This window comes from Bos indicus, chromosome X (assembly GCF_029378745.1).
Source record: "Bos indicus isolate NIAB-ARS_2022 breed Sahiwal x Tharparkar chromosome X, NIAB-ARS_B.indTharparkar_mat_pri_1.0, whole genome shotgun sequence".
NCBI classification, from domain to species: Eukaryota; Metazoa; Chordata; class Mammalia; order Artiodactyla; family Bovidae; genus Bos; species Bos indicus.
In genome coordinates this window covers 97,688,613-97,712,309 of record NC_091789.1, presented here as the reverse complement: position 1 = coordinate 97,712,309, position 23,697 = coordinate 97,688,613, and the positions used below count along the sequence as shown (strand labels likewise).

At 44.2% G+C, this 23,697-nt stretch overlaps 2 pseudogenes; both read right to left on the bottom strand.

Annotated features, from left to right (window-relative positions):
• Positions 1–4,423: 4,423 nt before the first annotated feature.
• On the bottom strand, positions 4,424–6,102 carry LOC139181021 (germ cell-less protein-like 1 pseudogene; annotated as a pseudogene).
• Positions 6,103–20,753: 14,651 nt separating this feature from the next.
• LOC139181550 (germ cell-less protein-like 1 pseudogene) lies at positions 20,754–22,411 on the bottom strand (annotated as a pseudogene).
• Between the last annotated feature and the right edge of the window lie 1,286 nt (positions 22,412–23,697).

Below are 23,697 nucleotides of genomic sequence, written 5' to 3'. Positions count from 1 at the left end.
GGCTATTGTCTAAATAAATGAGGGTAAATTTCAATTCTCTTACTACTAGAAAAAAAAATTGCCACCTTTCTTTAGAATGTCATGAATAGACAAATTTTACTTCTGAAACACAAGCACTTGAAGAAGTATAAGTTTCAGCTAACATCCTGGTTATTTTCTCCTTACCAGCATCAGTGTCTTTCTATTTATTTACTCAAATGAGGAAGGAATCTACATTTAGATTAAAATTGGTTGCCTGGACTATACGTTCTATTTTGTTCCTTTGTAGATCGCACCACCTTTGAGATTTCCAAGTGGTGGGGCAGACTGCTGGCTATAGGTCTGGATTCAAAGAAGAGGTCTGTGCATGGGCTATGAATTTGAGAGTCTATGACATATAGATGGTGCCTGGAGTCAAGCAAGTAAACCTTAGAACAGGGGGCAGATGACACACCCCTTTCAAGAGATTTATCTTGAATAAAGGGAAGGGCATCAAGGCCCAGGTAGCTGAGTGGACGAGGAAAGGGTGGAACCTCATGAGGGCTCATAAAATATAAATGTGTGTGTGTGTGTGTGTATGAATGTCTTAGAAGTCATGTTACTAGCTGAACAGGTGATGACATAAAAACCTTGGATTCTGCTTCAATCCACTTATTTCCATGTGTGTGTGTGTGTCTGTGTGTGTGTGTGTGCGTGTGTGTGTTTGCTGACCCCAATTCAAAAGTTTAAGTTTAATCGCATGACTAAACTGATGTGATGTGCTTATATAAAATAGGTGAATTTTGCTATTTTAACTCTCACCAGGCAGTTTCATGTCCAAATTCTGTGGCTGAGACTTGGCAAGTACCTTCCTGTAGACCTTGTGGCTGGACACTCCCTCTTCTTTTTATTTTCCTCTTAAAAAGTTGGTTTTCTTTTTCCAGCACATGATTTATCTTTCATCGAAATTTCAGTGTCATCTTTGTGCTGTTTATATATAGACCCTTTCCACAGTAGCATAATTTACACTGGTCTGCTGTCTGTGTCCATCCCACTTCCATCCCTGGGGCACTGCTTTCTCCTTCATAAGTCATTGTTTATTTAAGTCTCTTGTGTCTTTGCACACGAATGCTAAGCTTTATCTTCTTCCAGCATCTATCTCTAGGACACCACTGGAAGGGAAGATGACAGAAGAGGGTTTGTCTACCGAATTGTAATAACATTTCATTCCTGTCTCCTTAAGACAGGCAGAAGCAGAGATGGACTATCAAAAGATGCAACAGAACCAGATGTAGAAACAGCCAGAGACAGGACAGCCTGACAGAAAAACAGAGATAGCTGGTCAGGCAGGCTGAGAAAGCCCAACAGATGGACAGACTCAGAAATTGTACCTCCTCCCGCAAAAGAGACAGCTAGAAAGGCATACACAGAAAGGGGCAGACAGAGACAGGTAGAAATAGATGGAGACAGAGACAGGGAGGCAGAGGAAGCCAGGCACAGACAGGGACAAACAGACACCCATTCAAACTAAGGCAAAGAATGATGGTTGCAGACAGAGACAGGGAGACAGGCAGAGGCTGATTGACACAGATAGAAAGACAGAGACAGACAGACTGAGAGACAGAGAAAGACAGACGCACACTGAAAGAGAGCCAACAGACATAGAGATAGTGATGGGGAGAGAGAGAGTCAGAGAGAAACAAGGTTGGGGGTGGGGAGAAAGACAGAGACAGATCGGGACAGAAAGGGAAAGACAAAGACAGACGGATGGAGAAAGAGACACAGAGAGATGCAGATACAGACGGATACAGAAGCACTGGAGAAATACAGAGACAGAGACAGAAACATAGAGACCCAGACACAAACAGATTGTCAGAAACAGAGAGAAACAGAAAGATACGGACAGTAAGACAGAGACAGAGAGTGACGAAGATAGGCAGTCTGAGACAGAGACTGAGGAAGACAAAGACAGAGGTAGATAGAATTAGACAGGGATGCAGACAGACATCATGGAGACAGAGATAGGGGATGACAGAGAGAGTGGCAGACATACAGAGAGGGAAAAACAGAGACAGGGATAAATCCTCATCATTGTCAAGGACCACGTGGTATCCCATAGGGGTACCATCTCCTTTAGTGTGGCGTTTACTTTGCTGTTATTTAGCTTGATGTTTTCCTGTAGCATTACCATGACTGTTCGTCGCCCTGCCTCCCCATCTCCCCATGCCTTTACGAAGAGGCTAACAAAATGAGTATCAACATGGGAAAAGGTTTCTTCCTCATCCTGAGCAGTCAAAAAGAAAAGAAAAAAAAAGAGAGAGAAAAAATAGAGACAGGTATTGGATAAATTGCCCAAACTGGCAAATGGCAACAGTCAGGGTTTGTGAGAGTTTAAATGTTTAAATGAGTGTATTTCAGCTGTCACTGTTTGTACATTATTGAACATCTTTCTATTGTAAGCGGCAACAAGCAATTTAAGGATTTAAAGCTCGTTGGGTAGGAAAACAAAAGCAGATCTTTCAGTCAAGGTACACTTGTAGCTAAGTAGTCTCTGAATTTCCCAACTGAGGATACCTCTGTTTAGATGAAATGGCATCTTGGCATTCAGCTCAAGAACAAGTGATTTCAAATTGCTTAGAGAGTTTACATAAAGAAAGTGAAATTCTTACCGAAAAAAAAAATAACAATAATTTTTACGTTTCAACTGAATCATGACTTACTCTTCTCCCCAGTTATTTTTAAACACAAATAAAATGAAGTCTATTGTTTGTAGTTGGTTAGGTATATGGAATATAAGGGAACACAAGAAAGGGTAGGGGGCTGCAAAATTAAGGGCAAACATCGAAGGATGCAACAGCAGCTTCCTGGTTGAACCATTTCATATAAGTAACTGTCACGTAAATATTACTCTAATCCTAGTATGTGGGTTTGGGATAAGGAAGCCTTTCAAATCTCCTTAAAGAGGAAAAGGAATGAATGAATGGATAAAGTCAAAAGTAATTTGTTCACTGATGGACAATGGATAAAATCTAATTGGGAAGAGAAACATAAACCACCAGTAAGGAAAATTCTGATTTCAACTAAGTAAAGCCTTAAATCTGGTGACTGTTTTTTTTTTTTTTTTAATTTAAATGTACATTTATTTATTTTAATTGGAGGCTAATTACTTTACAATATTGTATTGGTTTTGCCATACATCAACATGAATCTGCCAAACACCAATAGAGTATACTAGTTTTTTTTATTTGTTCATCTTGTATTAATTTATCACACTCTTTCCAAGCATGTATTTATTATTTATATGGATTCTTAAATAGAGTTTTCCATTCTTTGACCTCAAAATGACTCAATGGAGGGAATGGGATGGTGACAATTTGTAAGTTAACAGTAATCAGAAACTAACAAATTCAAATCGTGACTAGTGTGCTTCTCCTTTTGTGACAAAAACACTTTTTATCTTACCCTTTTGATTACTAGTGTGGACTTCTCGTGATCCCACTTCCAGATGCCAAATAATTCCCATTATAATTCAAAAGCGTTTCTTTCCAGAGGTTACCAGACCTGTTTTTAAGCGGGAAAGAGTCTTTCCACGTACAATTCCAACGTCAAATGTTTCTGAAGGGCAAAGGCCATCAGCGTGCTTAGAGAGTGCATTCTGGTGCATAAATAATTCGTGGCTGTATGCCACAGAAAAAGTCTGTCTAGTACCGAGATGTCCTCATAGCATCAATCTGCCGCCTTCCACTCCACCCCCAATATAGGGTTGTATAAGATTGGAGGCGTCTTTCTAGGGTTAAAATGCTAGGAAAGTCAAAATAAAGCCAAAGTAACATCAAGATACGATATGAAGTCAACTAACCTAAGAATGTTGAGGAACAACCAATAAAGAGAAGATCATCAGTGTAGCCTGGGTGCGTTCACAGAGTGAGAGATCATGGGAACCAAGTACTACACACTCAGTGGCAGGGAATGGGGAAAGGGAAGCAATCCAAAGGAAGCTAGCGGTAGTGGTGGTAATGAGTGGGGCAGAGTGGCTCTAAACACGCGAACTGAAAGAGAAACCAAACGGTTTCTTTAACATTCCTTTAATCAAGCTAAAGGAAATGCATATTTTAAAAGAGTTTCACCAGCAGTAGTAGAGTAGGTAGGTTCACAGGTTCTCTCTAAAGTCAACTGGTCTTTGACTTTGCAGAAATGATGGGAGGGGGCATTGATGGATGGTAAACCAGGAGGACAGGTTGCCACTTTAACAGCACAAATGAGGTCTAAAGGTGTTGGGGGAGCAGGGCTTTAACATTTCTCCTCTTCATAGGCTCAGGTAAACGATCTCAAGTATTATGAGCTACAGTTCAACAAAGACTCTGACAGAGGTGGGCCACCAGAGGTGGGCAAGTCCGGTTGGTCCCGCAGAAGGAGCTGGCATCTGGACAAAGCTGGTCGTCCCTGACCCAGGAAAAGAGCTGCTCACCTCTCTGAGATTTTGTTTTCAGGAGTCCTCACTCAGGGAAACGCCCCTCTCTGGGGAGGTACAGGAAATTACAGGTCACATATATGGGGAAAACCACATCTTCGTTCTCCAGATTCACCACCTCTAGCTCTTCATCCTTTCCCAGGGAAAGCACCTGGAGTTCTGTCTCCTTCCGGAAAATGGCTCTTCCAGCCCTGTCCAAGGAGGCCAGGCGCAAGCGGAACGCGACCTTTCTCTGCCAGAGTAAGCTGACCCCGAGACCGCAAGACTTGTTCAGCACGCTGCGCTTGAAAATGATGCGCCGGTTGGCATAGCACACCACCAAGTCCCAGCCGACGTTGAAGCCTGCCCACCGCCAGGTGCACTGCTTATCCCTGAGGAGCTGGCCCCCGCACCGCATGCTGGTCCTCTGGAGGTCGGACTCGAAGACATCCACGGGCCCGAGGTCTCTGGTCTGCTCAGCCCGGAGGAGGGCAAGCCACTGCTCTTTGTACACTGGGGTCAGCACGTGGCAGGGATCAGTGCATCCTGGTCGATGATGCGTGCTGACGGCAGGTCGCAGATCATGTAGGCAAGCCGCAGCTGCTGGAACGCTGGCACGAAGGCTCTGCCCTGCTCGGTCTCCAGGAAAGGGGTGCCCTCTGACTCCTGCCTGGACCTGGCAAACCACGAGTCGGCGTCAGGCAGTAGGTCTCTGCGGGGGCCTCTCCATGTCGGCTGCAGCTGCAGGAACATCCACTTTTTCAGCGTCGTGTACACATCCATCTCTACCTCCATCACGAAGAGCTCTGAAGAGGCAATGACCTCTTTCATGAGATCCAGGCTAACTTCTCTCAACAACTCCTCACTATGCTGGGTCATCAGGTTGTCCAGCAGCCACTGAAGACACATGGCCCTGATGTTCTGCAGTCCGTAGCTCTCAGCAGAGCAGTAGTAGCTGCACACGGTCTGATCACTGACCGTCTCCTTCATTATCTCTCCGCACTGCTGAATCAGCTTGTCCAGCTGCAGCATGCTGGCTGTGGCCAGCATGGGGACCACTCGACCGGGTGGGATGAGCACAGAGTTTCGGTACAGGGAACCTAAAGCCTCGTGCAGTGCCTCACGATCAATGTTCTCGTCAGGCATCTGCAACTCTACAGTATCCATGGTTGTCTCACGCCACGCACCACTGAACATGCTAGCAAAGTATCCTGACCGGCACAAGTAGACCTTGTGCAAGTTCCACTCCTTCCCCAAGGCACGGATCTGCACGTCACTCCCTTCTCCTCTCAGAAAAAGTGTCTTATAAACGGACTCTAAACGGTCTTTTGCTCGCTTCCTGTGAGGCGCTTTTGTGAGCTGCCCTTCTGGGCCTGTCTTCCGCTTGTGGCGCCCTTGGCTAGTGGTGGGTCTGGCCTCTTCGCTCTCCTCCCCTTCCTCTATCACTGCCACTGCTACCTCCTCGGCCTCCTCCTCCCCCTCAGGGGCACCTGGCTCCTCTGGGGCATGCCCCACTCTGTTCGAGGGCATCTGACTGTTGACTGCTCCCATGGCTTTTACCTCAGGGGTGCAGAGGGCAAGCTTCCTCACCAGACGCAGCCGCCACTGGCACTAGCTCAGCCCACGGTGTCGTTGGATACGGCTGATGTTTGTGACGTCATCTTGGACGCCACGCAAAGCCACACCCACGAGGCTTTCCCCTACCCCTCCCACTCCCCATCACAGGATCAGTGCACTCTGTACCAGGAATTCCACTCTGTGTATCTTTCCCTCCAGGGATGATTTCTCTGGGGCTCCCTTCGTAGGATACTGGTGGAACAGAGGACTTTGTGTATGAATTTTCCCCATGAATCTTAAGAACATCATTTCCTCTTCCCCATTTGACATAATTACTGATCACTCCTTTTTTTGGATAATTACGTCTTGGTTCCAGCTCTGTGCTCTATGCACCTTAATTTCTGTAATTATTTTCTTAGGTTATCCCATCATTTGCGGCTGTCAAAACATTTTCTGTGATAAAAGTGGCAATGTTTGCCCAGTCTTTGCTTTTGTCTCTATTTTAGACACCAGCTAAGCATGTAACAAACTTAAACACTGAAAGAAATGAGGAATGAATGAGATGGATTTTGATTTTTGAGGAAATTAATAATATTAAATACCGACAAGTGTTATATGCTAAACAAAGTATACGGTGTAGAGAGAGTGTGGACCTTTCAATGACAAGGAAAGTACAATGCAAGGGAAAAAACTTTGAAAACGGTAAGTCTCTCAGGTCATTTGACCTTGCCTAAGTAGAATGTTTGGGGCTTCCCAAACATTCCCAGTGGTAAACAATCCACCTGCCAATGCAGGAGACGCATGAGGCATGGGTTGGGAAGACTTCCTCGAGGAGGAAACGACAACCCACTCCAGTATTCATGCCTGAAAAATTCCATGAATAGCAGAGACTTGCAAACTCGTGTCCATGGGGTCGCAAAGATTCTGCCCTATTCAAATCATGTGAGTAGAATGTTTACACACTTTGAATAGGACAGGATAACCTTAAATCACATTTTAAATATTCTCTGTTAGATGGCTATAGAAAGTTGATAAGAAGGTCTATATAATGCTTCAGGTTGAGTGGTGCTTGGCATGAGAGAAACATGAATACTGACTCTAGAGTTGTGACAGCTAATGGTGAATGGTGAACAGTGCCGCCAGATTCATGGTCTCCGAAGGAGAAGATTTAACTCGGGACCAAAGACAGTCTCAGTCACTTGGAGCATTGTGTAGATTTTATCTAAAGTGAAAGTGACAGAAAAAGCTTCAGACATAGACGTCAGAAGGGAGCAGGAGAGAACCCACCTCACTACTTTAAGCAAGGCGTTATACACTTCTCAACTAGCTGCTGAGACTAGATAAAAGATACCTCAAGACTTCGAGAATTTTTCCAGACCCTTTCCTGTAACATACCTCCTGGGATGACATCAGCACGAGATTAGCCAGAAGGAACAGGTTAACCCAGAGCTACAGCTGTGGAAGTTTTTACCCAGACCTTCTCCCATAACATATATCCAAAGCTTAAAAAAAAAAAAAAAAAGACATGTCCTTGAATAAGAGATACTGCGGCCTACGAGGCCTACATATCTATAGCAAAGAATGTGAAAAAGAAAGAATGTTTATCTCCTCCTTAAAGGGGCCTTAGGCTTTGACTCCTTATCAACCTGCCTAAGTTAACTCTCTCAGTTCCCCCTTTTTATTTTAGGAGAATATTGTTGCTGAGGGGAAAGGGGCAGAGAAATCTGTCAGTAACTGCTTCCTGCAGGTGAGGGGCACTGACCCTAAGCGGTTGAAGCAACATATTCTCCTTACCCTTTTACTTAGGGTTTCTGATCCAAGGGCCCCAAGTAGTAAATACACAGTTATATATGTAAGGAGCAAACAGCAAAAAACAGAATGATTACAATGATTGTAGTCAAGATAGTTTTTCACAAAGGAGAGCTTGTAAACCAAGATTGTATCTGTAACCATGGTGGAACATCAGGGGAGTCCATTTTGAAGAGTGGCCAGAATCTCTGCATCACTGTTACTTTGTCTGGGAAGCCACTGTATCCTTTAGAAAGAACAAACTAGATAAGTAGATTAAAAGGCAGAGACCAAATATCAGTAGATGAATTACTGTAATCAGCAGTCCAAGAATAACCTGCAAGAATCAGCTTACATTTGATAGTAACTTTGATCCTGGTCTGGGTAGAGTCAACACTTGGGCTGCCCTATTTATAAGAATGGAGCCATCTGGCATATTCATATACATTTTGAATGTAGGTATAAAAAACCCAGTTAGAAGTAGCTGAAAGAATGAAAACCTGAAATTTAACAGACAAAATAAATCTTATAATTTCTTTTCAGGTGAATGAGTCTATAACCCAGCGTAGACAGGTGCTTGAGGTAGCCAGTTGTCAAAGTTTGTCCAGGTAGGCCTTGGCTTCTTACTGTGGTATTACTGTAAAAGCCAAAATAGTTGTCCCCATTAACAACTTAGGTGCTTTTCTAGGTATGAGAAGATGCAAGAATTTGGGCTCAAGAAAATCTTTACCTGAAAATCTCTAACTATCCAAAGGCCTGTTTTGTCCATTTTTCCAGAACACAGAGCGAGTGCCTAATTTCTGATTTTCACCCTGAACTCCTTTCAGGGGACGTTGAAGGTCAGCAGCTGTAGTGTCCATGAGTTAATCTTTGTAGAGGCAGATAGCAAGTGCCAGTTGCCAGAGCAGGGCCCTTTTATGGCCATGAGTTTGACCATGGTTCGCAGAGCATTTCATTACCATCTTGTTCCATGGTGCTGGGAGGGTTCATTCGCAGGTCTGTCAAAGATCTCACTGATAGGCCACTCAGTGTGTTATTACTGGACTAGGCCCTGTGAGTAACAAAAGTCTCTGGACCACACCTGTCTTACTAGTCTCTTGGTCCAGGAAAATATTCTGTCTTGTTGCTTCTTATATACAGAGTCACACCATTATACTTATGGATTTCATATGGAGCTGCACACCATCATTATATCAGTGGCTCAGTCACACACTTGATAATGTAAGGAACAACACTTCTTGAAGCAGGCAGTATAGAAAACAATATCGTTAGAAGTAATAGTAGAATCATCAGTAAGAACTTCAATCAAGAACTTCTATTAAGTATAGCCCAGTGACATATCCATGTCATCTGATTTCGTTTGCTAAATGACTTTCAGATCAGATCAGATCAGATCCATCGCTCAGTCGTGTCCAGCTCTTTGCAACCCCATGAATCGCAGCACGCCAGGCCTCCCTGTCCATCACCAACTCCCGGAGTTCACCCAGACTCACGTCCATCGAGTCAGTGACGCCATCCAGCCATCTCATCCTCTGTCGTCCCCTTCTCCTCCTGCCCCCAATCCCTCCCAGCCTCAGAGTCTTTTCCAATGAGTCAACTCTTCGCATGAGGTGGCCAAAGTACTGGAGTTTCAGCTTTAGCATCATTCCTTCCAAAGAAATCCCAGGGCTGATCTCCTTCAGAATGGACTGGTTGGATCTCCTTGCAGTCCAAGGGACTCTCAAGAGGCTTCTCCAACACCACAGTTCAAAAGCATCAAGTCTTCGGCACTCAGCCTTCTTCACAGTCCAACTCTCACATCCATACATGACCACAGGAAAAACTATAGCCTTGACTAGACGAACCTCTGTTGGCAAAGTAGTGTCTCTGCTTTTGAATCTGCTATCTAGGTTGGTCATAGCTTTCCTGTCAAGAGCAAGCGTCTTTTAGTTTCATGGCTTCAGTCACCATCTGTAGTGATTTTGGAGCCCAAAAAGATAAAGTCTGACACTGTTCCACTGTTTCCCCATCTATTTCCCATGAAGCGATGGACCGGACGCCATGATCTTCGTTTTCTGAATGTTGAGCTTTAAGCCAACTTTTTCCACTCTCCACTTTCTCTTTCATCAAGAGGCTTTTTAGTTCCTCTTCACTGTCTGCCATAAGGGTGGTGTCATCTACATATCTGAGGTTATTGATATTTCTCCTGGCAATCTTGATTCCAGCTTGTGTTCTTCCAGTCCAGCGTTTCTCATGATGTACTCTGCATAGAAGGTAAATAAGCAGGGTGGCAATATACAGCCTTGACGTACTCCTTTTCATCTTTGGAACCAGTCTGTTGTTCCATGTCCAGTTCGAACTGTTGCTTCCTGACCTGCATACAGATTTCTCCAGAGGCAGGTCAGGTGGTCTGCTATTCCCATCTCTTTCAGAATTTTCCACAGTTTATTGTGATCCACACAGCTAAAGGCTTTGGCATAGTCAATAAAGCAGAAATAGATGTTTTTCTGGAACTCTCTTGCTTTTTCCATGATCCAGCGGATGTTGGCAATTTGATCTCTGGTTCCTCTGCCTTTTCTAAAACCAGCTTGAACATCTGGAAGTTCACGGTTTACGTATTGCTGAAGCCTGGCTTGGAGAGTGTTGAGCATGACTTTACTAGCATGTGAGATGAGTGCACTTGTGTGGTAGTTTGAGCATTCTTTGGCATTGTCTTTCTTTGGGATTGGAATGAAAACTGACCTTTTCCAGTCCTGTGGCCACTGCTGAGTTTTCCAAATCTGCTGGCATATTGAGCCCAGCACTTTCACAGCATCATCTTTCAGGATTTGAAATAGCTCCCCTGGAATTCCATCATCTCCACTAGCTTTGTTCATAGTGATGCTTTCTAAGGCCCACTTGACTTCACATTCCAGGATGTCTGGCTCTAGGTCAGTGATCACACCATCGTGATTATCTGGCTCGTGAAGATCTTTTTTGTACAGTTCTTCCGTGTATACTTGCCACCTCTCCTGAATATCTTCTGCTTCTGTTAGGCCCATACCATTTCTGTCCTTTCTCGAGCCCATCTTTGCATGAAATGTTCCCTTGGTATCTCTTGTTTTCTTGAAGAGATCTCTACTCTTTCCCATTCTGTTGTTTCCCTCTATTTCTTTGCATTGATCGCTGAGGAAGGCTTTCTTATCTCTTCTTGCTATTCTTTGGAACTCTGCATTCAGATGCTTATATCTTTCCTCTTCTCCTTTGCTTTTCCCTTCTCTTCTTTTCACAGCTATTTGTAAGGCCTCCCCAGACAGCCATTTTGCTTTTTTGCATTTCTTTTCCATGGGGATGGTTTGATCCCTGTCTCCTGTACAATGTCACGAACCTCATTCCATAGTTCATCAGGCACTCTTATCTATCAGATCTAGGCCCTTAAATCTGTTTCTCACTTCCACTGTATAATCATAAGGGATTTGATTTAGGTCATACCTGAATGGCCTAGAGGTTTTCCCTACTTTCTTCAATTAAAGTCTGATTTTGGCAATAAGGAGTTCATGATCTGAGCCACCGTCAGCTCCTGGTCTTGTTTTTGCTGACTGTGTAGAGCTTCTCCATCTTTGGCTGCAAAGAATATAATCAGTCTGATTTTGGTGTGGACCATCTGTTGATGTCCATGTGTAGAGTCTTCTCTTGTGTTATTGGAAGAGGGTATTTGTTATGACCAGTGCATTTTCTTGGCAAAACTCTATTAGTCTTTGCCCTGCTTCATTCCGTATTCCAAGGCCAAATTTGCCTGTTACTCCAGGTGTTTCTTGATTTCCTACTTTTGCATTCAGTCCCTATAATTAAAAGGACATCTTTTTTGGGTGTTAGTTCTAAAAGGCCTGGTAGGTCTTCGTAGAACCGTTCAGCTTCTTCAGCCTTACTGGTTGGGCCATAGACTTGGATTACTGTGATGTTGAATGGTTTGCCTTGGAAACGAACAGAGATCATTCTGTCGTTTTTGAGATTGCATCCAAGTACTGCATTTCAGACTCTTTTGTTGACCATGACGGCTACTCCATTTCTTCTGAGGGATTCCTGCCCACAGTAGCAGATATAATGGTCACCTGAGTTAAATTCACCCATTCCAGTCCATTTGAGTTCGCTGATTCCGAGAATGTCGACATTCACTCTTGCCATCTCTTGTTGGACTACGTCCAATTTGCCTTGATTCATGGACCTGACATTCCAGGTTCCTATGCAATATTGCTCTTTACAGCGTCGGACCTTGCTTCTATCACCAGTCACATCCACAGCTGGGTATTGTTTTTGCTTTGGCTCCATTCCTTCATTCTTTCTGGAGTTATTTCTCCACTGATCTCCAGTAGCATATTGGGCACCTACTGACCTGGGGAGTTCCTCTTTCAGTATCCTCTCCTTTTGCCTTTTCATACTGCTCATGGGGTTGTCAAGGCAAGAATACTGAAGTGGTTTGCCATTCCCTTCTCCAGTGGACCACATTCTGTCAGACCTCTCCACCATGACCCACCCGTCTTGGGTTGTCCTATGGGCATGGCTTAGTTTCATTGAGTTAGACAAGGCTGTTGTCCTAGTGTGATTAGATTGACTAGTTTTCTGTGAGTACAGTTTCAGTGTGTCTGCCCTCTGATGCCCTCTTGCACCACCTACCGTCTTACTTGGGCTTCTCTTACCTTGGGCGTGGGTTATCTCTTCACGGCTGCTCCAGCAAAGCCCAGCCGCCGTTCCTTACCTTGGACGAGGGGTATCTCCTCACCGCCGCCCTTCCTGACCTTCAACGTGGGATAGCTCCTCTAGGCCTCCTGCGCCCAGGCAGCCACGGCTCCTTGGATGTGGGGTCGGTCCTCCCGGCCGCCGCCCCTGGCCTCGGGCTTGGGATTGCTCCTCCCGGCCACCGCCCCTTACCTGAGACGCGGGGTAGCTCCCTCTCGGCCATTCCTGCGCCCTGTCGGTGAGTCCCACTCAATCAAGAGTAGGCTCCATTATTGGAGCCACCCTGACCCTGAGAGTCAAATTTGCTCAAGATATTCCATTTGTTCATGATAGTCAGCCTGCTTTGTGAAACTGGTTGAAAGTGAAAGTCACTCAGTCGTGTTCGACTGTTTGCGAACCCCATGGACTATACAGTCCGTGGAATTCTCCAGGCCACAATACTGGACTGGGTAGCCTTTCCCTTCTCCAGGGGATCTTCCCAACCCAGGGATCGAACCCAGGTCTCCTCCACCGCACGTGGATTCTTTACCAGCTGAGCCACACGAGGGAAGTTCTGCTAAATACATCACTTACCTTGAGGAACACAAAATCGGCTGTCTCTAGTTGTAACAAATGATGCTTATTCTCCTGATAGAGGCCGTGCCACAATGAGGTACTATTTGTTATGTAACATCTTATATAACACCCATATGGCATACGCTAACTTATCTTGTGTGTTCAGGATAATTGTTGAGACTCTGTGATATGTTAAACTAAACATTCCAGCAGATCTTGTTTCCCAGAATCGGGTGGGGGAGGGGGGAGGGGTTAGAGAGAGGGGATTATCCAGTAACAGTCAAACCAATTTTCTTTTAAAAACTCACCAGGAAGGGCTTCTCTGGTGGCTCAGATGGTAAAGAATCTGCCTGCAATGCAGGAGACCCGGGTTCGGTCCCTGGGTCGGGAAGATCCCCTGGAGAAGGGAATGGCAACCCACTCCAGTATTCTTGCCTGAAGAATACCATGGACAGAGGAGCCTCCTGGGCTATAGTCCATGGGGTTGCAAAGAGTCAGACATGACTGAGCGACTCTCTCTCTCTCTCTCTTTCTCTCTCTCTCTCTCTCTCACACACACACACACACACACACACACGAAGAATAACTGACTCCCTATTCATATAGGCTTTGTGACTTGCTATTCTCACATTAGGGAAAATCATAACTAGCAAGGGTGGTCCAAAACTTGTCTTTGATTCTAACAAAAGTCATGTGGTGCTCAAAGGTGAACCCAGCTGGATTCATTGCCTGGTTTTTATAATCCAAGCCCTTGACTTCAAGTCCTGTTGCAAGGACTAATAATCATTGTGTTTCGTTTGATTACTTGTTTTGCAGTTGGCCAATGCATCCTGTCTGGAGTCTTAAATGCTATTGCACAGCCCGTGTCACACCAGAGTATTCAATGATGCATTCTACTGCAAAAGGAGCAGGAGAGACCAATCCATGTCCTACTACAGACTACATTCTCTAAACAAATTCCTGATCATCAAACTCAGAGCAATGTTGATAATCTAGATAACATGGGTTAATGGCTTGTGGCCAGAAGGGGGTACTAAAAAATATCTCTTGACATCCAGGCTAGGACATGTTATTCTCCCATTAGACATTGAAAAAAATCTCAGGGAATGCCAACTTCAGGTGAGATCATGAGATCTTGTCACTCTGAGATCATGATAAAGTGAGACAAAACAAAGGCCACTTCATGATTTTTTTGTTCCTTAGCACAGACAAAAGCAAAATCACTGTACAAATCACCGTATATCCCTCTCCTAGCTAGTATGAGTGACTGCTAGTTTGGGGGTTTTGTTTTCCCCTTTGCTTTGTTTCTTTGTTTGTTTTCAGCAATTGTAGCTTTAACCTCACTCTAATCTATTCTCTCTATACAAAAGGTTTATTAAGATACTGTCATAGGAATTCCCTGTCTTCCTGACAGTATCCAATCCAGATCAGAGCTCTGCTTCTTTAAAAATTCACCCAAATCACCTAAAACAAGCCCACCTCTTTTCTTCCTTAATTTTTTTTTTTGAGGTGGTCCCTTTATTTAGTCTTTATTCAATTTGTTACCATATTGCTTCTGTTTTTTTTTGTTTGTTAGTTTGTTTGTTTTCTTTTATGTTTTGGTTTTTGGCCACAAGACATGTGGGACCTTAGTTTCCCCAACCAGGGAGCGAACCCACACCACCTACTTTGGAAGGCAAAGGCTCATCCACCGGACCAGCAGGGAAGTCCCAAGCCCAAATCTCTTAACATCCCTTTTCTATCACCCACGTACTTGTGTGGCCCACAGTTCCTTCACTGTGTATGTTCTCCTTCACTGCAAAGAATAATAAACTCAGATTGTTCAACTACAAATGTGTTCCTGCTGGTCTTAAGCTGGGAGGCATCGAAATATCATATCACGTTAACCTGATGGCAAAGCAAAGCAGAAGACTCAAATGTATTTGATTTATGTATTTACGTATTTGTATCTAAATGTATTTACAATAACCCCACATGCTATTATTTCTAATGTAAGTTTCAGTTTACAAAGACATTTATTCTGTATCCTTTCAACCAGCGATTTCAAGGCCTAGCGACTGAGAAGAGGGCTAGTATACTGGTGGAGATACTAACAATATGAACAGTAAAAGACCAACCATCAAATACATTGAAAATAGATATTCATGATCGTGGAATGGGAGAAAGAAAGCAAAGGTTGAGTTTTGGACAATGAGTTTGAGATGATGGCCTGACCACCAGGTCAGATGCTGTATGGGCCACAGAAGATTAGACCCAAATTCTTCACATTCCAAAGCACAGGGTTCCAGAACAAACGGTTCCTTTGGGTGGCTACCAACCTTCCTCAAGCCCTGTCCCCAGCCTCCATAACATCTCGGTAAGCACAGTGAGACAAATAAGACCCTGATGAGACCCTGTAAATCCAAATGTGACCATTCTGTATGTCCGATTTTCTAACTCCTCCCCATCCCCACAAACATCACCCACCCCCACATAGGTTATCCAGGCGACCTATGTATTCAGAAGCAGAAAGAAATGTAAATTTTACTTGGAATGACTGATTATAGAACAGCACTATCTCACAGAATCCTCTGCGCTGATAGAGATGTTCCATATCTGCGCTGCGCACAGTATAGTAGCCACGGGTTTACATGTAGCCATTGAGCACTTCAAATGCTGCGAGTGAGACTGAGAGACTGAATTTTCCATTTTATTTAATTTTAATCCATTTAAATAATCACATACGACTAGGGGCTACCATCTTTAAGAATATACCTCTACAGCAAGTCTCCTCACCTGTGGTGGACCATACTCAGCCACTTGCCTTCACCCAAAACATGCTCTTCGTGACCGCTTGGATGATTTTAATTCACTTAGAGTCACCACTCTTCATAAAATCCCATGTACAGCAAACACGCTAATCAAAACCATCAGCTGCTTGTAAATTCCTATTTTTGCCATCACCATGTACTATTTTTATTTTTATTTTTTAAAATAATTGACAGACATCACCAATGTAATGCAGTGTGTTTATGTGATGAATACTGCTCAGAGAATTAAGGATCTTTTGGGTATTCAAATCTTACCTTGAATCTGCCCAGATAGTTTTTGTTCCTTCCACTGCATCTTATTACCCTGCTGGTCTTTAAACCAAGTTTGATAGTTGAAGTTTGCTACAATGTGGAGTGAAATTTATCCTTTGGTGTCTGATCTCAGAATCTAATCATAGCAACTGACATGGAAAACGTGTTCACAGACTAGACCAAACTTTCATCTGCACTGTTAGAACAAATCATTCCCGAAGACTGTTCATATATCAATTGGCTATTGTCTAAATAAATGAGGTAAATTTCAATTCTCTTACTACTAGAAAAAAAAATTGCCACCTTTCTTTAGAATGTCATGAATAGACAAATTTTACTTCTGAAACACAAGCACTTGAAGAAGTATAAGTTTCAGCTAACATCCTGGTTATTTTCTCCTTACCAGCATCAGTGTCTTTCTATTTATTTACTCAAATGAGGAAGGAATCTACATTTAGATTAAAATTGGTTGCCTGGACTATACGTTCTATTTTGTTCCTTTGTAGATCGCACCACCTTTGAGATTTCCAAGTGGTGGGGCAGACTGCTGGCTATAGGTCTGGATTCAAAGAAGAGGTCTGTGCATGGGCTATGAATTTGAGAGTCTATGACATATAGATGGTGCCTGGAGTCAAGCAAGTAAACCTTAGAACAGGGGGCAGATGACACACCCCTTTCAAGAGATTTATCTTGAATAAAGGGAAGGGCATCAAGGCCCAGGTAGCTGAGTGGACGAGGAAAGGGTGGAACCTCATGAGGGCTCATAAAATATAAATGTGTGTGTGTGTGTGTGTGTGTATGAATGTCTTAGAAGTCATGTTACTAGCTGAACAGGTGATGACATAAAAACCTTGGATTCTGCTTCAATCCACTTATTTCCATGTGTGTGTGTGTGTCTGTGTGTGTGTGTGTGCGTGTGTGTGTTTGCTGACCCCAATTCAAAAGTTTAAGTTTAATCGCATGACTAAACTGATGTGATGTGCTTATATAAAATAGGTGAATTTTGCTATTTTAACTCTCACCAGGCAGTTTCATGTCCAAATTCTGTGGCTGAGACTTGGCAAGTACCTTCCTGTAGACCTTGTGGCTGGACACTCCCTCTTCTTTTTATTTTCCTCTTAAAAAGTTGGTTTTCTTTTTCCAGCACATGATTTATCTTTCATCGAAATTTCAGTGTCATCTTTGTGCTGTTTATATATAGACCCTTTCCACAGTAGCATAATTTACACTGGTCTGCTGTCTGTGTCCATCCCACTTCCATCCCTGGGGCACTGCTTTCTCCTTCATAAGTCATTGTTTATTTAAGTCTCTTGTGTCTTTGCACACGAATGCTAAGCTTTATCTTCTTCCAGCATCTATCTCTAGGACACCACTGGAAGGGAAGATGACAGAAGAGGGTTTGTCTACCGAATTGTAATAACATTTCATTCCTGTCTCCTTAAGACAGGCAGAAGCAGAGATGGACTATCAAAAGATGCAACAGAACCAGATGTAGAAACAGCCAGAGACAGGACAGCCTGACAGAAAAACAGAGATAGCTGGTCAGGCAGGCTGAGAAAGCCCAACAGATGGACAGACTCAGAAATTGTACCTCCTCCCGCAAAAGAGACAGCTAGAAAGGCATACACAGAAAGGGGCAGACAGAGACAGGTAGAAATAGATGGAGACAGAGACAGGGAGGCAGAGGAAGCCAGGCACAGACAGGGACAAACAGACACCCATTCAAACTAAGGCAAAGAATGATGGTTGCAGACAGAGACAGGGAGACAGGCAGAGGCTGATTGACACAGATAGAAAGACAGAGACAGACAGACTGAGAGACAGAGAAAGACAGACGCACACTGAAAGAGAGCCAACAGACATAGAGATAGTGATGGGGAGAGAGAGAGTCAGAGAGAAACAAGGTTGGGGGTGGGGAGAAAGACAGAGACAGATCGGGACAGAAAGGGAAAGACAAAGACAGACGGATGGAGAAAGAGACACAGAGAGATGCAGATACAGACGGATACAGAAGCACTGGAGAAATACAGAGACAGAGACAGAAACATAGAGACCCAAACACAAACAGATTGTCAGAAACAGAGAAACAGAAAGATAACGGACAGTAAGACAGAGACAGAGAGTGACGAAGATAGGCAGTCTGAGACAGAGACTGAGGAAGACAAAGACAGAGGTAGATAGAAATTAGACAGGGATGCAGACAGACATCATGGAGACAGAGATAGGGGATGACAGAGAGAGTGGCAGACATACAGAGAGGGAAAAACAGAGACAGGGATAAATCCTCATCATTGTCAAGGACCACGTGGTATCCCATAGGGGTACATCTCCTTTAGTGTGGCGTTTACTTTGCTGTTATTTAGCTTGATGTTTTCCTGTAGCATTACCATGACTGTTCGTCGCCCTGCCTCCCCATCTCCCCATGCCTTTACGAAGAGGCTAACAAAATGAGTATCAACATGGGAAAAGGTTTCTTCCTCATCCTGAGCAGTCAAAAAGAAAAGAAAAAAAAAAGAGAGAGAAAAAATAGAGACAGGTATTGGATAAATTGCCCAAACTGGCAAATGGCAACAGTCAGGGTTTGTGAGAGTTTAAATGTTTAAATGAGTGTATTTCAGCTGTCACTGTTTGTACATTATTGAACATCTTTCTATTGTAAGCGGCAACAAGCAATTTAAGGATTTAAAGCTCGTTGGGTAGGAAAACAAAAGCAGATCTTTCAGTCAAGGTACACTTGTAGCTAAGTAGTCTCTGAATTTCCCAACTGAGGATACCTCTGTTTAGATGAAATGGCATCTTGGCATTCAGCTCAAGAACAAGTGATTTCAAATTGCTTAGAGAGTTTACATAAAGAAAGTGAAATTCTTACCGAAAAAAAAAATAACAATAATTTTTACGTTTCAACTGAATCATGACTTACTCTTCTCCCCAGTTATTTTTAAACACAAATAAAATGAAGTCTATTGTTTGTAGTTGGTTAGGTATATGGAATATAAGGGAACACAAGAAAGGGTAGGGGGCTGCAAAATTAAGGGCAAACATCGAAGGATGCAACAGCAGCTTCCTGGTTGAACCATTTCATATAAGTAACTGTCACGTAAATATTACTCTAATCCTAGTATGTGGGTTTGGGATAAGGAAGCCTTTCAAATCTCCTTAAAGAGGAAAAGGAATGAATGAATGGATAAAGTCAAAAGTAATTTGTTCACTGATGGACAATGGATAAAATCTAATTGGGAAGAGAAACATAAACCACCAGTAAGGAAAATTCTGATTTCAACTAAGTAAAGCCTTAAATCTGGTGACTGTTTTTTTTTTTTTTTTTAATTTAAATGTACATTTATTTATTTTAATTGGAGGCTAATTACTTTACAATATTGTATTGGTTTTGCCATACATCAACATGAATCTGCCAAACACCAATAGAGTATACTAGTTTTTTTTATTTGTTCATCTTGTATTAATTTATCACACTCTTTCCAAGCATGTATTTATTATTTATATGGATTCTTAAATAGAGTTTTCCATTCTTTGACCTCAAAATGACTCAATGGAGGGAATGGGATGGTGACAATTTGTAAGTTAACAGTAATCAGAAACTAACAAATTCAAATCGTGACTAGTGTGCTTCTCCTTTTGTGACAAAAACACTTTTTATCTTACCCTTTTGATTACTAGTGTGGACTTCTCGTGATCCCACTTCCAGATGCCAAATAATTCCCATTATAATTCAAAAGCGTTTCTTTCCAGAGGTTACCAGACCTGTTTTTAAGCGGGAAAGAGTCTTTCCACGTACAATTCCAACGTCAAATGTTTCTGAAGGGCAAAGGCCATCAGCGTGCTTAGAGAGTGCATTCTGGTGCATAAATAATTCGTGGCTGTATGCCACAGAAAAAGTCTGTCTAGTACCGAGATGTCCTCATAGCATCAATCTGCCGCCTTCCACTCCACCCCCAATATAGGGTTGTATAAGATTGGAGGCGTCTTTCTAGGGTTAAAATGCTAGGAAAGTCAAAATAAAGCCAAAGTAACATCAAGATACGATATGAAGTCAACTAACCTAAGAATGTTGAGGAACAACCAATAAAGAGAAGATCATCAGTGTAGCCTGGGTGCGTTCACAGAGTGAGAGATCATGGGAACCAAGTACTACACACTCAGTGGCAGGGAATGGGGAAAGGGAAGCAATCCAAAGGAAGCTAGCTGTAGTGGTGGTAATGAGTGGGGCAGAGTGGCTCTAAACACGCGAACTGAAAGAGAAACCAAACGGTTTCTTTAACATTCCTTTAATCAAGCTAAAGGAAATGCATATTTTAAAAGAGTTTCACCAGCAGTAGTAGAGTAGGTAGGTTCACAGGTTCTCTCTAAAGTCAACTGGTCTTTGACTTTGCAGAAATGATGGGAGGGGGCATTGATGGATGGTAAACCAGGAGGACAGGTTGCCACTTTAACAGCACAAATGAGGTCTAAAGGTGTTGGGGGAGCAGGGCTTTAACATTTCTCCTCTTCATAGGCTCAGGTAAACGATCTCAAGTATTATGAGCTACAGTTCAACAAAGACTCTGACAGAGGTGGGCCACCAGAGGTGGGCAAGTCCGGTTGGTCCCGCAGAAGGAGCTGGCATCTGGACAAAGCTGGTCGTCCCTGACCCCAGGAAAAGAGCTGCTCACCTCTCTGAGATTTTGTTTTCAGGAGTCCTCACTCAGGGAAACGCCCCTCTCTGGGAGGTACAGGAAATTACAGGTCACATATATGGGGAAAACCACATCTTCGTTCTCCAGATTCACCACCTCTAGCTCTTCATCCTTTCCCAGGGAAAGCACCTGGAGTTCTGTCTCCTTCCGGAAAATGGCTCTTCCAGCCCTGTCCAAGGAGGCCAGGCGCAAGCGGAACGCGACCTTTCTCTGCCAGAGTAAGCTGACCCCGAGACCGCAAGACTTGTTCAGCACGCTGCGCTTGAAAATGATGCGCCGGTTGGCATAGCACACCACCAAGTCCCAGCCGACGTTGAAGCCTGCCCACCGCCAGGTGCACTGCTTATCCCTGAGGAGCTGGCCCCCGCACCGCATGCTGGTCCTCTGGAGGTCGGACTCGAAGACATCCACGGGCCCGAGGTCTCTGGTCTGCTCAGCCCGGAGGAGGGCAAGCCACTGCTCTTTGTACACTGGGGTCAGCCACGTGGCAGGGATCAGTGCATCCTGGTCGATGATGCGTGCTGACGGCAGGTCGCAGATCATGTAGGCAAGCCGCAGCTGCTGGAACGCTGGCACGAAGGCTCTGCCCTGCTCGGTCTCCAGGAAAGGGGTGCCCTCTGACTCCTGCCTGGACCTGGCAAACCACGAGTCGGCGTCAGGCAGTAGGTCTCTGCGGGGGCCTCTCCATGTCGGCTGCAGCTGCAGGAACATCCACTTTTTCAGCGTCGTGTACACATCCATCTCTACCTCCATCACGAAGAGCTCTGAAGAGGCAATGACCTCTTTCATGAGATCCAGGCTAACTTCTCTCAATAACTCCTCACTATGCTGGGTCATCAGGTTGTCCAGCAGCCACTGAAGACACATGGCCCTGATGTTCTGCAGTCCGTAGCTCTCAGCAGAGCAGTAGTAGCGGCACACGGTCTGATCACTGACCGTCTCCTTCATTATCTCTCCGCACTGCTGAATCAGCTTGTCCAGCTGCAGCATGCTGGCTGTGGCCAGCATGGGGACCACTCGACCGGGTGGGATGAGCACAGAGTTTCGGTACAGGGAACCTAAAGCCTCGTGCAGTGCCTCACGATCAATGTTCTCGTCAGGCATCTGCAACTCTACAGTATCCATGGTTGTCTCACGCCACGCACCACTGAACATGCTAGCAAAGTATCCTGACCGGCACAAGTAGACCTTGTGCAAGTTCCACTCCTTCCCCAAGGCACGGATCTGCACGTCACTCCCTTCTCCTCTCAGAAAAAGTGTCTTATAAACGGACTCTAAACGGTCTTTTGCTCGCTTCCTGTGAGGCGCTTTTGTGAGCTGCCCTTCTGGGCCTGTCTTCCGCTTGTGGCGCCCTTGGCTAGTGGTGGGTCTGGCCTCTTCGCTCTCCTCCCCTTCCTCTATCACTGCCACTGCTACCTCCTCGGCCTCCTCCTCCCCCTCAGGGGCACCTGGCTCCTCTGGGGCATGCCCCACTCTGTTCGAGGGCATCTGACTGTTGACTGCTCCCATGGCTTTTACCTCAGGGGTGCAGAGGGCAAGCTTCCTCACCAGACGCAGCCGCCACTGGCACTAGCTCAGCCCACGGTGTCGTTGGATACGGCTGATGTTTGTGACGTCATCTTGGACGCCACGCAAAGCCACACCCACGAGGCTTTCCCCTACCCCTCCCACTCCCCATCACAGGATCAGTGCACTCTGTACCAGGAATTCCACTCTGTGTATCTTTCCCTCCAGGGATGATTTCTCTGGGGCTCCCTTCGTAGGATACTGGTGGAACAGAGGACTTTGTGTATGAATTTTCCCCATGAATCTTAAGAACATCATTTCCTCTTCCCCATTTGACATAATTACTGATCACTCCTTTTTTTGGATAATTACGTCTTGGTTCCAGCTCTGTGCTCTATGCACCTTAATTTCTGTAATTATTTTCTTAGGTTATCCCATCATTTGCGGCTGTCAAAACATTTTCTGTGATAAAAGTGGCAATGTTTTCCCAGTCTTTGCTTTTGTCTCTATTTTAGACACCAGCTAAGCATGTAACAAACTTAAACACTGAAAGAAATGAGGAATGAATGAGATGGATTTTGATTTTTGAGGAAATTAATAATATTAAATACCGACAAGTGTTATATGCTAAACAAAGTATACGGTGTAGAGAGAGTGTGGACCTTTCAATGACAAGGAAAGTACAATGCAAGGGAAAAAACTTTGAAAACGGTAAGTCTCTCAGGTCATTTGACCTTGCCTAAGTAGAATGTTTGGGGCTTCCCAAACATTCCCAGTGGTAAACAATCCACCTGCCAATGCAGGAGACGCATGAGGCATGGGTTGGGAAGACTTCCTCGAGGAGGAAACGACAACCCACTCCAGTATTCATGCCTGAAAAATTCCATGAATAGCAGAGACTTGCAAACTCGTGTCCATGGGGTCGCAAAGATTCTGCCCTATTCAAATCATGTGAGTAGAATGTTTACACACTTTGAATAGGACAGGATAACCTTAAATCACATTTTAAATATTCTCTGTTAGATGGCTATAGAAAGTTGATAAGAAGGTCTATATAATGCTTCAGGTTGAGTGGTGCTTGGCATGAGAGAAACATGAATACTGACTCTAGAGTTGTGACAGCTAATGGTGAATGGTGAACAGTGCCGCCAGATTCATGGTCTCCGAAGGAGAAGATTTAACTCGGGACCAAAGACAGTCTCAGTCACTTGGAGCATTGTGTAGATTTTATCTAAAGTGAAAGTGACAGAAAAAGCTTCAGACATAGACGTCAGAAGGGAGCAGGAGAGAACCCACCTCACTACTTTAAGCAAGGCGTTATACACTTCTCAACTAGCTGCTGAGACTAGATAAAAGATACCTCAAGACTTCGAGAATTTTTCCAGACCCTTTCCTGTAACATACCTCCTGGGATGACATCAGCACGAGATTA